We start from the raw sequence: 14482 nt of genomic DNA, 5'->3' as shown, positions 1-14482 counted from the left end.
TAGTAAGATCTGCTAAGTCACAGCTTTTTCGACAACAAGGACATTCAGCAGATTGAGATAAAGACGTTTCGATACAAATTCGATGGAATTCATGATTGCATGTAGCAATAACTAAAATATCTTGAGTATCTGTCATGTCATCATTACAAATCAAACATTTAGTAACAGTTACAATTGAGGCAGCTTGAGCCAATTCTTGTGTTGGTGGTGGAGGTGGAGTATGTGCTAATGACATTTTTATAGTTTACAATGAACTCAACAACAAGTTAAGAAAAAAGATAATCAATCTCGAATTTGTATAAAGAACGAAAAAAATCTATGATAAAAAAAAAATTCTAATATTTTTGAAAGTGTGAAATCAATGTTTAATTTTGCTTCAAGTGCTAAAAGTTTCGCTTTGAAAGATTACTAAAAACTATAAAGTTATGGTAAAAACCAAAGTAAATTAATAATCAAAAGAGGTTTTTGACTAATAAATTTAATATTGAAAGAAAAAATTTGCACTTTATCAAAAATTTTCATAAAAATATAAAAGTTGACGTATTTAGATTAAATTTAGATTATAATTGACAATTTTCTTGAATTTTGATTGGTATAAGGAGAAGGAGTTAAAATTTAATCGACAAAAAAAAATATATCATCTATAGAGATTTGATGGATATTTTAAAATTTAAATTTTACTGAAAACCAACATACATTATTTAGCTACGGAAACTGAAAAAGCCGGACATAGAAATGCTTTCTGCAAAATCTATGTAAATCCTGGTATCATCAGGATGCTGATAACTCATCGGTAAAAAGTAAATGTTAAAATATACATTGCAATCTAAAGAAAGTAAATTTATATACTATATTATTTTTCATCCACTCAAAAGGAGTATAAGTTAAACTTTTGGTTAACAAGTTGGTCAAAAAGCCAAGATGATAAAAATCCTAAAAGGACTTAAACTTATTTGACTGCGAAGAAAACAAGAACTACAAAATTTAATTTTCCATTTATAGAGATATTTTAAAAAGTATTTTAGAGCCGAAAGTTCAGTATAACGAATACTCTCTAATCGATGTATAACGGTTGTCAAATGTTAATATTTATAGTTTAAATCTGAACACTTCGTGACCCACGTTGGGCGCCAATTTATGTAATATACAGGGGTTTACGCGTATAAAATTGTAAAAGAACTAAGTCTCAAAAGTAAACAAGATAATATATTTAATGTGTATTTTCTAAAAAAATAAAACTGTTTTGTTGGGAAATACGAGGAAGGACTAATGGGAGCCATTTAAGCCACTAGCAAGCAGTCGTTGGGGGGGTTCGTGTCCACCTGTCTTCCCTAAATCCACACCAAAATACCCTGAAACACAAATATTATTATAGACTCCCCTAGTTTTGTATTTAGTGTTGCTAATGGTCAACATTGCCGATAATTCTCCTTTATGTCTTCAAGATGTTACGAAGACAAACGTCTCATGACCCACCCTACCTTTGGTTTTAGCGTCGTCAATGTTTACTAAAACCCCAAAACGGATAAAACTCCCTACTGCACTTATACCATCACACAAGAAAATTTATTTACTAGTTTAGAGATTCATTTTAATTCAATATTTATTGCTTCATAAAATATCAAAATTCATAAAGAATACCAAAATAATACTAACGAAAACTATAAATTAAGTTGTATGATCAAAACATTAACGGATATTCAAATATTCATTATACATTTAAATAAAAATGGAATGTGCTTATATTAAGTAATATTGTGAATCGATCAATTTATTCTTTATCTTTACATGCTATCAATTTAGTTAAGAATAGGAGCAATTAGTTAATGTAAAAATTTTTGTAGGACACTTTTAGCATTGACTGTACATTAATGTAGGTCAGTGATATTTTGTTTTGTTTTACAATTTACTTTGATTCAAAGAAATAATTTGGTTTGCTCATATTCTTAAAAAACATGTAAAGTAAAGACAATAAGAAAATATGCAAATAAACAAATAATGATCAACAATGTAAAAAAAACAATAATATAAAAAAATTAAACAGATTCTCTCACTCACCACTTACATTCTGCAGCAGCACGATGAGGCCTCTCGAACTTACTCCAGATGAAATGTGTAGGTAGCTAAATATAGGGTTTTTGTTTAATATTTGTTTGTTTGCATAATATTGGGAATTAATGGGTATTATTGAATCGATCGCATAACACAGTATATATATTTATAGGTAATTTGTAAATGTTTGTAATTGTAATTTGTAAATTTAATTAATCATCTTAGTTTCTAACCAATATGTTATAATAGCTCAATTAGGTATATTATGATAATTTAGGTATATTATGATAATGTGCAATAAAATTTATATGAAAATATTACTTTTTAATTATTTTTATATAAATTTAATATTTTAACAATTTTAAAAGAATTTTAGGATAAATGTTGAATATTTAATTAAATTTAGTTTAGTGATTTTTTTATTGTTGGTTTAACGAATTTTGTTTGACTTTACGAAATTTTAGCAATCTTGATGATAATTGTCTGATATCTAAATCAGAGTATGAATGTTGGAAAATATGTAATTTTTTGAGATTTTATGATTGATCATCAAATGTTTGTGAAACCCTAGATTAGTTTTACGAAACTGTGTATTTGAGGAGACAATAATTCCCAAATATAATACTACTTATACTGGCATCATATATTCGAACGCCAGTGAATATTGCCGTAGTTGCCTCTGGATAGAAATGGTACAAAATATGGAATCCGGTAGCATATACTGGAGCATTAGCAGAGCTTACAGGTCATATAGTTATACTTTAAAGTCTCGTGTCCGGAAAGATCGGACCCGTAGTATGATTTACGGCCACTGACAGACCACTCTGCTTTAAATCGTATGGGAAATGTGGTTTTCCTATTGATTTTTTGTTGAAATTAGTAAATTACCTATGAGATAAATTTTGGAGAAATCTTACTTGAATTTGTCCGTATAAGGTAAAATTCGAATTTGGGAATAAATTTCCTGTTGAATTCCAGGGAACCTCAGATAATTTTTAGTTTGGTGTCTCTAGGTTTTTAATATTGAAATTAACTTTACTGACAATGTGTTTAAGATTTAAGTTATGTAACAATTCAACCACAATTGATTTTAGGTTACTGTTTCACGAGGTTTTTTTTGGTGTACTTTACGCTTTGATGATCACAAAAAGAAAGAAAGAATTTTGCTCTGAGTACTTTGAGTGTAAAAGATGGTAAAACTTTTACAAAACTTGAACAGTAATCACGATCTGTTATCGAATGTTCGATGGGTGGTGTTCATGACAACATCAGATCAAATACAGAGAAGCTATATTTCTCTAAGAGTTTATATATATCTACTACTCATTTAATTAATCAATTTTATTGTATTATTGCATAAAAATGAGAATCAAAACGAAATGAAAAAAATGATGTTAACTCAAATGTAAAATTAGCTAAGCTAAAGTTTTGCCCATACATTAAAATATTCTCTGTATAACAGATATCAATGATGTTAATAAGCGCAGACATAAACCAATTTATTTACAATGGGAAATTTATTTTTACTTGAAGTCCATACAAACACACACAACATCAATAAATATTTCTATGATTTATACTAAATATGTATATTGATAAAATATTTAAAGATTTTTGTATGGCTTAAATTAAAGAAAAAAAATATATCAGAAATTTAAGTACTCATATGTTTGAAAAGCTAAATTTTAAAATTTGAACCTTACAGTTGTAGGGGTCAAAAATACTCAGGGCCCACTATCCGTATAAATGGGAATATGAACATCAATTAGTCAGTCCAAGAATATGTTGCATTTCTCAGACTGTCTGATTTTTAAAGGTCAAAGATTTCACTCTAATCGCACAAATGGAAATAATAACATCAGATAGGTCATAGAGTTATTGCATGCCATTATCTTCCATGAGGGGAAAATCTGGAAAGTGTAGGTCCATTATTCTGCTAGAGTCCTTTGTCCTCTAGTTGTCCAGCTGTCACAAAGGTTTCTGTATAGAACTTGTGACCGTTGCACACTATGGTAAATCACAAATCTAGCTGGACAAAATTAAAAAATAAATGTCTGGCAACATTCCTTCTGATCATTTAACGAGCTTCTCAATACAATAGGGAACTGTAATTCATGTTTTGTGTTTTTGGTTTTTAGCTCCGATTAGGAAAAACTAAACTTTAAAGTCAGTTGTTGTCAACAGGTACATTAAGATTTCAAAGAGAAGTGTATTTTTTGTATGACTTTGGTTTATGATTAAAAAGGCTACGGTGATTTTATTGTCATAATTTTTTTATATTATTATTAAGCTCTATTTCAAGGAAATATGCAACAATTTTCATTTAATTATTTCCATTATAACTATTAAAAAAAACTATTTTTTGTGAGAAGATCAGAAATTGGAAAAAATAAAATATTTATTTTTTTCAAGTAGAATTAAAGCTGTTTATTCCGCATAGTACCGCTGTAAAACTATATTTGGGTTAATCTGTCAGGTGTTCACTTTAAGGTAAATCAAAAACATCTTGCGCATTCTTGCGACGCCATAAATTTTTTCACTTTTCCAGTATGACTTCTACCTTTTCACGAAAGAAAATTTTTGAAGAATGGGTAATAACTCTATTGTGAAAAAAAGTTGGTTTTTTATAATCGTTTATATATCTCATCTTTTATATGATTCATAAGTGAGAAGTGAACCCAACGTGTTTATTAATTTTGTCCAGTTAGATTTGCGATCTACCACACTGTGCGTTGGTGTAACTAACATATATGTGGCTGCATTTCGTTGGTGTAGCTTTGAAATTGTTCCTGCTATACACAGGTAATTGTAATTGAGCCAATTGATGTAGACCCTTGATTGCAAAAAAAAAAAAAACATAAAAAGAAATACAATCCTGTTAAAGCACATTTATCTAGAGAGCCAATTGAGATCAAGAAAACGAGAGAGTATAGGACCAGGAAATGTTTAATGCAGTATTTAAACTATTTATCGGGCTGTATTTTCCAAGACGCCAAAGTGATGTTTCTGAACTTTCACCAGTATACTCATGCACTGCTTCGATGTTGACCTTTGAACGGCTTGTTTTTGGACGAGCAGTATGTTTAGGAACATCAACTTATTCAATCGCCCTGATCTTTATAATAACTTTATTTGCAATTGACGAAGTTAAATCAATATTCCGATCATATTTTGTAGGAAAGTTTTTTATGAAAAAATCCTCAGAGGTTATTTCGTAATTCGATTGGAAAATGTTAAAATTTGTATGGCTTACATCGACATTTTTTTGAATATAATTACAAAATAGAGTTGGGCATTACTAATACTGGGTGTCTTCACAACATCTAGGTTAACCGAGGAATGCCGGGCATCCCTAAATAAGATAGCGAGACATTCTAGGATAACGCTTATGTGTTTCTGGCCCGTACTCGTCCCGTATATGATGCCAGCAGAACGAGTCTACTTATAGAATACCGTCGTAAGCAAATAAGGCTAATTATCTCCTTTATTACAGGACACTGTTTAATCGGGACACATTCTAGAATAATGGGCCTACGGTGCAATGATCACTGTAGAAGCTGTCATAATGAAGAAGAGGAAAAGACTGGATGATACTTGCCAATGCAATATGGCTGTTCAGCATAAACTATATGAGACGGCACAAAACAGATGGACTAATGAACATTCTTGTAGCACAGGATCAACTTGGCCTGTATATGATGTCAGCAGGACGAACCTACTTATAGAATACCGTCGCGAGCAAATAAGTCTAATTGTCTCCTTTATTACTTTTCCATTCCTATCATGCTTGCATGAGCTATCAAGGATGAATCTAAGACGAATCTACTCCTTCATCCGGGAATCTGACTGGTTTAACATGGAAGCAATTGTAAATACCCTGCTGTCTTTCCCGTGGGTATCACGATGAGATCAGATTTTAATGGACCCAAGTGAGCTGCTTGAGGAGCGGCTGCCAATGGAACCTAACCTAACTAATGCCTTAAAGAAAAACTATTTTCAAGATCACATGTGCATCATATAGACAGAGAGAGAACATAACTCTCGATAATATTTTCAAATACAGTTATAATGTTTAATGTCAATTATGTTCATTTGTTGTTAATCTGATTAAAATGAGTGTCGAAAAAAAAGTGCGTACTAAAATTATTAAATATTTTCCACAAAACCCAACTTGGTCCTACAAAAAGTATCAAAGGTCTCCCGCCAAACTGATTCCAATGTTCCACATGATGTTTCTATAGCCAATAAATAGAAAGCATTTTCAAAAGAGCTCCCAACACATCCAGTAGGAAAGCAGTCCTGTTAGCTCAGTACTCGGACTATTTGTTACGAAAAAAGTTCCTGACTGAGGAACTCTGCTAAAAATTTAGAGGCCAAAGACAGAGCACGGAATTTTTTTGCGCTATATAATTCATAAATTCATAATAATTCATGGCATTGTGAATATAAATAGTAACAACGAGTTGCTTGTAAATTATAAAGTGTGTGTATTAAAAGAGAGTGACTATTTAAACGGTTGTGTTAATTTACATAAATAAAAAGTTGTTACAATTTTTAAAGTATTGATCGCATTTATCTTCCATTAAAAGAGTCTGGTTTATTCAACGAAATTAAACCATCATTTTTAAAAAGGTAGAAACGTAACAATATTATAGTTTTCCAAAAAGAGAAACTGTAAACCACAACTAAATGGATCATGTAAATAGCCATTTTCCCTCAATTAAGGCACATTAAGTTCGTCTTAAGCGTACTCTAAACACACAAATAAATTACGAATGTATTGCTATTTTATAAAACATAACAATTGTTACAATTCTGGACATAAAACTTTGTAAGATTATTACTTGTCTTCGTTCGTGCAAACAACACTTATAAACATAATCTTTAAAACATGACACAATTGTCACATTACAATTGGATGAAACAACAAGTACATATCTTCTGAATAACAAAATGTGATGTTCTACATTGTTTTCTTAATGCGTTTAAACGTTTAGATTTTTTAATGCGCCAAGGAATTGCAGACAACGAATATGATATGTAACTTTAATTAGAATTGTAATATTTTCATAATTTCAAGTAATTTGGCATATTGTCAGAATGTTTAAGTTTGTACCAGATTCTTAAAAATACTGGTTTATTTTTAATGAAAACAGCAATGGCTTTTAATAACTTTTATTTCAAACATTTATTCTGCCTTTACTAAAATATAGTCACATCAGAACATTACCACTGCTATACTCTTTCAAAAACAATTTCCAATCCTCTTATTACTCCCTGTTCCCAAACAAAATCTTTCACCTACAAAAAAAATTCAATTTTTTATTTCCATCTACAACAATATTATTTTTCATCTTCATTTTATCGTTTTAATTTATTTACTAATCTTTAATTAAACCTTTATGCCAAAAATAAAATAATAATAATAAAGTAGAAAAGTAATTTTAATATCTTTCATATTTATTGTTCAAATAATTCTGCTTCAAAAAGTACATTAAAATTTTAATAATTTTCAGCTTATTTAAAGAAAAGAAAGGAAGCAAAAAAAATGGCAAAAGATACTTGTCATCCAGGAGACACTTTGTATTTGAAATGTTTACTCCGGTAGCACAATAAAGGTACAAGTTGCAACAACGGCAACAATAATAGACACAATTAAGAGGATACAAAAAAAAGAGAAAAATACAAGACAGTATATTGCTATAATTATGAATATTATTTACGACTATTGTTGCTGCTTAATGCTGGCATTGTATTCGTACAGTTTGTATAATGTTGTCTTTGCTACAAATCCATGTTATTTATATTGCAAAAATTTACCATTTTCATCATGCTACTAGGAAAGGTACTTTGTTAAAGTAGCGAGGAAATGAGGAAATACAACAGCTTGAAACTGAACCAGTTCTGGAAATTTCCATATTTAAGTAGCTGGAGAATAATATTAAATCGATTAATATCTTTAAATGGATTTTCAAGAAATTTCATAAAAAGGCTAATGAAGAAGTGCATGATGGAAAGTAAAAAAGAAAACGTTTTATAATTTACAAATACTGAAGTGCACATTAGACGTTGGCTATGTCAACATTTTTCGAACCACCCAATTGAATATCTTGTGAGATTTTTCAAATATTTTATGAAAGAGGAAATGGCGGTAGGCATATTAATTTGAAATAGATACATTAACAATTATCGTTAGCACAAAATCCAAAATTCATAGCCTAACTATAGCAAATTCCATTAAACCGTTTGGTATGAGTGGTACACATATATATGTACCATGGTATTTTGAACATATTCTTACGAAATTGTATTTTAATTCAAATATAACGGTTTCTAACGGCTGTTTTCAAGTTGCATCATGTTTCTCAACACTGCAGTTAATATAACTGTGGACATTATTAAAATAGCTGTGGAACATACAACTTTAAATAAAAGCTTTGAGTGGATCACTGTAGAAATAGAACTTTCATGAAGATGGCGGTAGCACTTGCAGTCGGTGTTTTAGTTCATGATATCTGTTAGAAGTAACGTCAACTGTATTACCAGTGTATACTTAAACATTAAAAAGTGTGTAATATAAGACTATTTAACCGGTTTATTTAAAGGAAAAAGTTTTTAAAAGGTAAAAACGTAAAATTTTTTTGAATTTTCACATTCTTTTTCTTCCAACTTAATTATTTAGATTTTTCAACTATTCTGGTACCAGTCTCTCATGATCACTCCGCCGTATTATCATCATATTTCCTTTACTTGAACATAAATCTGAGGTTTATAATTTTTTGATAAATAGGGAGAGACGTCAATGTGATGTTAATTGCTGAGACTCACCCTACAAATAGATACAATTTATTATTCCAGGATTTTCATTCCATAACGCAAATCATCCCGATGTCTATATAAATATTTATTGATTTATCTTCCGACCAATCACCTATAATAGTCACCTATTATACTGTACAACACAAAAAAAATTTACGCGGTCCTACCAATAAATTTTGATAAAGGAGACAAAAAAATGTAATTAATGAATACTTCCTATCCAAATTTGCTATCGAAGGTAAAATAATAGAGATATTAGTGATTTTTAGTTAAATTTGAACTATTTTTTTTTTTGCATGCTAAAGTTTTGGGGTTATTTAAAATAAAATTCTTAATAAATGCGAAATTAACCCAAAGCCATCTTTTGTTGTGTCTTATTTCTGACTTTCTGGTTGAATTTTCCGTTTTGAATATTCAGGGACTTATAGTAAAATTTCACGGACAATATTATTGCGGAACATTTTAAAAACATGGTGTGTTTTGCTCTTTTTTAAAAGAAGGACAAAAAAAATCCATGCCTTGAGGATTTAGAGGGTTAACTTATACTACAAAAATGTTCTCCGTACCATTTTACATAAATTTGCTGAACACCTTTTATACCTAAAATGTAAGGATCACATGGTTTCTTATGACGATTAACAATAAGAATGTGCCAGAGTTTGGAAACTTTAAGCCCCCCCTCAAATGAAATTCAGATGTAAACCTTCAAATTCCGATACTCATCTATCTTGTGCCTTGTCTCCTCTATCAAAATTTATTGGTCGGACCATGTAATTTTGGAAAAAAATTAGATTTTGTTGTATAGTGTTATGAAAAAAAATATATACCAAAATCTCCTGCAAATTTTCCGTTTTACAAAACAAACTGGCTTAAATACAAGAAGCACACATATCCAAATTTACAGTGTGAGTAAGAGATTATCGTATGCATCAATGATTTCATGTCATTAATTACTTCGGCTCAGGATCATTCAAATATCGAAATTACTACAAAGTCAAAAATGCTTATATCCAATTCAGATGTTGAAGAATTACTTCTCGAAAAGAGGCTGTCCATCGCTATTAGAAGACTGCAGATCGCAGAAATAGAAGACACATCGAGAGTTTGACAAATATTATACATACGAACTTTTCTCTTTGGAAAGCCACACATAACATCAGACCACCGGTAAGGGGAAAACTCCGTTGAGAAAAGCTGATGGTAATTGGGCAAGAAATTCTAAGGACAAAGCATTAAATTTTTCCGAGCACCTAAGTAACGTATTTAAGCCAAATCCACCCAACAATGATTTTGAACTGGAAAATCCTCCTGTTTATGATCAAATCAATGTAATACCCCAATTCTGTTAGAATTAGTGTTGTCTGAGGAAGAAAAGTAGTCGAAGTTACAATTCAGTAAGACAATTATTATTTTCGTCTAGGTTACGTGGTTTGTGTCTATGATTTACGTTATTATCATGTTAATATTGCCAAGATATATTTTTTTTAAATTTATAAATTTTTCTTCTACTTTTTTCATTAAATTTATATATTTTAATCGTTTGGCAATAATGTTTTTTATGAAATTTGACAAATAAAAAAAATATTTATTACTTAAAAATGTTTCAACAAATTGTTAATATGATCTCTGAAATTTATTTTATCATCCAGTTGGACACCCAAGATTGCGTATAAAAACTATGTATGTTATTGCCCTGCATTATGTGTGCTGAAAATCCTTGGTGGGCTGAATATCATCATTGATGTTGAAAGTATTTCTTCGCCACCGCCAACTTGGCTTGCTGCCATCTATGTATGTATAACATCTACTCAGGCTATCATTTGTAACTACCTCTATGAGATCAACTGTCGGTTGCTATATAGTCTGGCACTATATTCAATATACCATCATACATGACGTTCTATAGAAATGGCCCCAGTACGGATCCTTGTGGAATCCCATATAGTTGTATTCTTTTATTCAGGTAGTCAGCTATTATATTGTACAGATAACCACATACACCCATAATGATGCAAAAACCTTTTGATATCCTGGACATCTCGACTACTTCGTTAATAGCATCAAACGTACTTCTTCCCTTACGAAATCCGTATTGTTTCGGAGATAAGCCCCCCAAGTTCATCAATATAATTATTTAGCCTGTGAAGTAATAAGCATTCAAAAAGCTTTCCTAGAGTGTTTAATATACATAGTTCATAGAGGTCTATATGAGTTCTGGGGAGAACTGTTGATAGCTAGATAGGAATGTGTGGAGGATGTAGGAATGATACTGAAATTAAGCTACCCGCCCTGATGAAATGCGGAAGTAGTTCCATGGTGGAGTTGGTTGAGTTATCGTAGGACCACTAGTTGATAGCCCGCTATCACTACGTCCAACAAAAAAAGTTAGATAAATAGAGAGATATGTAGATAGATAACCTAATAGTTCCAACGGATTAGTTTTATCCGTTGTTGAAACTAAACCTACAAAAGAAAACATTTACAAAATACTCAAGACGACTACAAAATTGTTTTCGTCTGTTTTGAAATTTAAAAACGTCCACAATACTTTACTGAATCAAATATTTTAAGTTATTAATTGCCATAATCACAGACAATAACCATTATTGATTTATAGAATTCAAAAATAATAACTCAAATATGAAAAGAAGAAAATTCGTCCTAATTCGTCTAACAGAATTGGGGCATAAGTCCCGAGAACATTCGAAAAGTCATCAAAAATAACATTAATAAGAAATGAGAACATCCATAGAGACTTACACGTACCGTTAGTAAACAGCAAAGAGCCAAACTCGATCAAGGATTCGTAGAGCCGATCTACCGCCCCCTAAGATGGGGCCTATCCCGCCAGAGATCATTTAGTTTTAATTTTAGTTATAAGATTTTAATACTTATTGTCTATGAAAATAAGGAATTTCCTTACTGGCATACCGAAAACACGGGCGGCAAGCGTTTTTTAGTTGTCAAAAATTCTCATGCCCATACAATTTGTATGTAGCATACTGAAATAACGCGGCGGCAACGCTTTGCAATTGGAAAATCCAATTTTGACAGCGCGTTTAATAGTGAAGTTAGTTGCAAAACACAATAAATGTAAACACATACATACAAAAGGAAAAACAAATAAGCAAAAAAGTATATGTATATTGTATAGGTATGTGTAAATATTTAAAATAGTATACATATATTATTTTCTTTTATATTTACATATATATTTTATATTATCAGAAATATGGTTATTGTCTAATCAGGGTTGTTATATTTATTTTTTTGATAACCCTGTTTTTATTGTTTGACGTAGCGTTGCCGCTGTTGTTTAGGTATGACATTTCAGCGTTAAAGCTAAGCGGAAAAAAACGTTCCGTCTTACGCTTTTGTTTAAGTAGACTATATAAAATATTAAGAAAATTTATAAAAATTTTCTTAATATTTTATATAGTATATTTTTGGAATTTTTAATTTGAAAATCGGTTATTTTTGGATTCGTAATTGATATTGGTCTGAAATCTTTTGTATGTTATTAGTAATTTAGTTGTCTAACTAACAAAAAAAATTCGAGTCCATTCCGTCCAAAAGTGCGCCCTATATTTTTAAAAAAGCGACCAAGGTATGGCAAAATTTAAAAATTTCAATTTTGAAATGCCTATAACTAGGAAATTATAAGAGATAAATAGCACACGCACGTGTTTAAAAATTTTACATGTCGAAGGTACCCTACTTTGAGCCCCCATGAGCCCTGGAGCATTTTTAGGGCCCATTTTAATAACTTAAACTCGAATACTCCTTGGCTACGCCCAATTCAAATTTTATCCCGCTCCAGCCGTTTAGAAATGCCAGATTTATTTCCAAAAAATTTCGATTCTGCCCCACTGTGAGCTGTAAAAACCAGACAACAGGGACCTTCGGACTATCATCGACCTATTATAAATAAAAGCTATCAATTATGTAATTTTCCATTTAATTTTATTTTTCATTTAGTTTTCATTTGCGAAATTCATAATGCTTATACATAGATATTTGTCTGTTGAATTCAGCTTACCGAAACCGCCCAATAATTTAAATGATCACTTCAATGAATATCACTGAACATTAATATATCAAGTATGGTTCCAGGAATTTTGCTTATATAATTTGGCTTTAAAAATTGTTGTTAATTTTTTTTAAAAAATTCTGTTTTTTTACTTATGCTTCCAAAAATATTATTCATTACAAACTAACTTAGATTAGTTTTTATGCAAAATGTGTTGATATTGAATTCAACATAGAAAAAACACAAAAAAATTGTGACAACGTATAAACAATATGTCCCCATTTTAAAACAAAATGAAAATGAAGAAATTGTCCTTGCAACTGAATAATATTGAAACTGGTGTGTTTATTTGTGTCATGCTGAAAAATTTTGAAAAAACCTACAAAAATAGTTACAGAGTGAAAAATAGCAAAAAAAAATGTATGGAACCACATTGCATAAACAGTGTCTGTAAAAACAGAGAGGAAAAAAATTTTCTTTACTATTGCTATAGGGAAAACAATAGCGGTATTCACAATGTAGAGTACTTTCTCTAGCAAAGTAGCAAAGTAGCAAAAGAGCAGTTTAGCAAAAACCAAAAACAAAATACAAGAGAACTACTTTTTTACTTCTCTACATTTTATTTTTGTTTTGGAAATGAATTCAATATTATTTCTAAATAAATTTTATAGAAAAAAAATATAATACAAAATAATGTGGACAAATCCGAAGAAAGAAATCGAAAAGTGCATTACAAATGCAATCTATGGTTCGAGAATAAAATTTATGGACAGCAAATTTTAAAGGTTCACAATGTGTAAAATTGTGTGTCACTAAATTGCTCTTTTACACTTTTACAAGGGCAAGAGCTCTTCATCATGAATACCGCTAATAGTTTAATACCTGATTTATGTAAAAAACTAATTTTTCAAATGTTTAGCTTTTATTTTGAAACATTTGTACAATATAAATTTATTCTTTCTGGCATCGGAGCCAAAAGAACTGGTCCCAGACAGAGGAGCAAGGTCTGGATTTCAGCAGATAATGGGACCCACAATTGCTGCTTTAATAGCTCCCAATGATTTTGTAAGCTCTTGATGAGTCTGACAACAATCTTCATGGAGTAATGCCTCCAATTCTTGGTCTTCAAACTTTCTTTGCTGGCCTGGGCGAGCTTTGTATTCTTTGGAATTTAGAAAAAGTTATAACTCGAATTTTGTCCTATACATTTTAACCGATACTGTATTAACTACACATAGAGCCTAATGGATTACTGGACGATTAGTTAGATGATGGGTGGATGGTGTGAAAAGCGAGGGTTATTATAAATTAATTAAATTTAAATTTAAACAGAACATCAAAACATTCAAGAAACATTCAAATTATTTGTCTCAAAATACAATTTCTTACTTTTATTTCAGCTATATTTGAAAGTTAACGATCCTCGTATAACTTACATTCATTTATTTTATGTAAAACATCTATCTCTCTATTCATTCATTCATTCATTTCATTTCTTCATCGTATTCGTTGTTATACAAATTACCTTCTATTCAAAATTGTTAATATTTTTTTCTTTGCCCCCTTTATTTAGAAAAATTC

Source organism: Calliphora vicina, chromosome 4 (assembly GCF_958450345.1).
Source record: "Calliphora vicina chromosome 4, idCalVici1.1, whole genome shotgun sequence".
Lineage (NCBI taxonomy): Eukaryota > Metazoa > Arthropoda > Insecta > Diptera > Calliphoridae > Calliphora > Calliphora vicina.
This window is presented reverse-complemented; position numbering follows the sequence as displayed.